This window comes from Canis aureus, chromosome 16, assembly GCF_053574225.1.
Source record: "Canis aureus isolate CA01 chromosome 16, VMU_Caureus_v.1.0, whole genome shotgun sequence".
NCBI lineage: Eukaryota > Metazoa > Chordata > Mammalia > Carnivora > Canidae > Canis > Canis aureus.
Window position 1 is genome coordinate 935994 of NC_135626.1, and position 3571 is coordinate 939564.

Here is a 3571-nt window from a genome sequence, read left to right on the forward strand (position 1 = left end):
GGTCAGTAAGGGGACCTTAATGAGGTGGCTTTGATTGGTGGGTATATATATGTAAGATATATTATTATTATTATTTTAAAATATTTTATGTATTTATTCATGAGAGACACACAGAGGGAGGCAGAGACACAGGCAGAGGGAGAAGCAGGCTCCCTGCAGGGAGTCCAATGTGGGACTCGATCCCGGGACTCTGGGATCATGCCCTGAGCCAAAGGCAGATGCTCAACCATGGAGCCACCTAGGAATAACAAAATATATTATTATTATATTGGAAGATAAATGTAAGATATTATATATAATACTGGGTATAATATTCTAGTACGGTCACTTATACAATTTCCCATGAACACTCAGCTTAGGCATATTAACCTCTAGTAGTTCAGTATGCATGCCAGCAATCAGCAGAAATGAGAGCTCAACAGAGAAGACTTGTTTCTTTTTTTTACATTTTTTAAAATTTAAATTCAATTTGCCAACTATAGTGAACACCCAGTGCTCATCCCATCAAATGCCCTCCTCATTGCCCATCACCCATTTACCCCATCTCCCTAGAAGACTCATTTTTGAGTGTGCTCACGGAGGTGCTGTCTGGGACTGAAAGCTGCCCATCAGCTTTCTCATGCCCCACTTCATGTCTTTGTTCCTCAGGCTGTAGATTAAAGGGTTCAGCATGGAGGACAGAACTGTGTAGATGACTGTCACCACCCTGTCCTTGATTGTATAGCTGGACAGAGGTCAGAAATAAACATAAATAATACTTCCATAAAAGAGAGTCACCATGGTGAGGTGGGAGCCATAGTTAGAGAAAGCTTTATGCTTCCGAGCAAATGAGGGGATCTTAAGAATAGCAATGAGGACCCAGAAGTAAGAGATGATAACACGTATAAAGGGGGTCATCAGTGTTATCAATCATTCTGTGTTAATTACAACTTCATTGACAAATGTGGAAGAGCAGGACAATTTCAGCAGAGGGTTGATCTTGCAGAGGAAGTGGGGGTATAACATTGGAGTCACAGAAAGTGAGGCATTTATCAGAAAAACAAGTAAGAGGGAATGGAGGTCAGGGATGGAGCAGGAGAAGGCAAGCAGCAGGAGACAGTGGCAGTGGCTCATGGTGGTGACATAATGGAAGGGGTCACAGATAGCCACAAAGCGATCAATGGCCATGGTCGCCAGGAAACTTTCTGTGTTGGCAAAAGCCAAGAAGAAATACATCTGGGTCATACACTCAGCGTAGGAGATGGGCTTCTTTTTCTGATAGGAAGTTCACCAGCATCTTGGGAATGATGGTTGTGGTGTAGCAAATGTCAATGAAGGATAATATGCTGAGGAAAAAAATACATAGGTGTCTGGAGCTGAGTGTCAGAGCAGATGGCTAGGGTGATGAGCAGGTTCCCTCCCAGAGTGACCATGTACATGATGAAGAACAGGGAAAAGAATGGCTTCTGGTCCTCAGGAGAGAAGGAGAGTCCGAGGAGGAACTTGGAGACACTGCTGGTTTGGTTGACCTTCTCCATAATCCTGCACGTGCCGATGAATATGGAAAATCTTAGAGTTTTCAATTCAACAAGTTTCAATTTATTCCTATCTTTCCTAGGATTCCTATAAGTGGCCTGTGATTCTGTCTTCTCTTGCACAGTCCACAAAAATTTGAACAATACAAAAGTATTGTTCAAAATGCAGGGACATCAGAGAGAGGATTTTCTTTCAGAAAGAATCCCAGGTGGACCTCAGTGATGCATATTTCTCTAGCTTCCCATAAACACTTATTCAGATATGTCAGGTTGAGGCTAATCTCTCTACTATCCTTGCAAACAAAACAAAGCAAATAGACAAAAAACCAAACACCTAAGTGAATCGGGTAAGAAGATGAATGCCAACTAGGTGCACAGTGTTTATAGTCACCCTTTCAGAGCCAACATTTCATTAAAAGCTAGCAAAAAACCTCTATTACATATGAACCTATTTATTCAAACATTCTTAGACATTGGGGATTTGTGTCTTCACAGTTATCAAACACTGTTGCATTACATGCTTACTGGAAAGCCAATACTGAGATTACGAAGATGATTCATTCTCAGTTCCTGTTCTTAGGGTTGTTAGAGTCTAGTGGGGAAGAAATTTTTAAACAAATAAGCACAATGAAATGCTACAGATACAGTGAGAGATGCACTGGAAAGAAAAGAGCTTAGTGTGGTGTCTTTGCTAAGATAGCACACATTTTAAAATCAGCTCCTTCGTTTTCTGGCTGTGTGGTCTTGAACTGATTACCCACTATCTTTGATTCTTGGTGTTCTCGTCTATAATATGGGGACAGCAAATACCATCTCACTCTACCCCTACTTTTCCTCCTTTATCACTTGCTTTATTTCTTCCTTTACTTCCTACTCAAATCCTCTTCTCTGTCTGGTTTCCGGGATGTTCTTGAAAGCAGTTAGTTATTCTGTATTTCTTTGCAAAATAGCGAAGGCTTTAGCCTTTTTATTGTTTGACTACCTTTTGTTTTGAGACTTTAAGAGAGACCCATTTTATGTGTGCTTTCAGGATTTGGAAATGAATATGCAATTAAGATAAATAATAACAGTTATGCCTAAAACATATTGAGTCCTTATTATGTATCAGGCACTGAGCTAAATACTTCATGTATTTATATTTATATATATTATTCATGTATTTATTCATAACTACTCAAAACAGCTCTGATCTGGCTCTGGACAGTATTCCCTTTTAAAAGATTAGAAAATTGAGGTGAAAAGTGTTGAGTACTTTTCTCAAGGTCTTGTAGCCCACAAGGGCCAGAGCCTAGATCTCAACTAGGATGGTCTGAAACACTACAGTATCTCCTCATGCTTTAGCAAAGCTTCAACAAGTTTATTGGTTAAGAAACAAATGTGCAGGAGTGTAATTTTTCACTGTGGAAATCTTTGACCATAACATCCTTATTCCAGTAACTGACAGGCTATTTATTTATTTATTTATTTATTTATTTATAAATTTATTTTTTATTGGTGTTCAATTTGCCAACATGTAGAATAACACCCAGTGCTCATCCCATCAAGTGCCCCCCTCGGTGCCTGTCACCTAGTCACCCCCACCCGCCGCCCACCTCCCCTTCTACCACCCCTAGTTCTTTTCCCAGAGTTAGGAGTCTCTCATGTTCTGTCTCTCTTTCTGATATTTCCCACTCATTTTTTCTCCTTTCCTCTTTATTCCCTTTCACTATTTTTTATATTCCCCAAATGAATGAGACCATATAATGTTTGACTGACAGACTTTCAAAATCAATATTGCATGGAGTCCTTTACTGTAATTGCTAGAGACAGAACCTCTCTCAAGCCCCGTGTTGACGGAGGCTGTGTAATTGGAGCTGTGGCAGGGTACAGCAAAATACTCGGGATGTAGAGACAGAAGCTGTGGATTTAAGTCCTGGCTCTGCTACTTACAACGAATCTTTGGCAAAGTCCCTTCCCTCCTCTGTTTCACTTTCCTCATACGTAAGACAAAATAAAGCTTGCTCTCAAGAGAAGAGTGAGGAACATGTATGCGGAAGCAGTTTGTAAGCTATGAGCAC

The 3571-nt window shown here is 40.3% G+C and overlaps 1 pseudogene; it reads right to left on the minus strand.

The window, feature by feature from the left end:
- Positions 1 to 573: 573 nt before the first annotated feature.
- On the minus strand, positions 574 to 1517 carry LOC144285392 (olfactory receptor 1L1-like; annotated as a pseudogene).
- Between the last annotated feature and the right edge of the window lie 2054 nt (positions 1518 to 3571).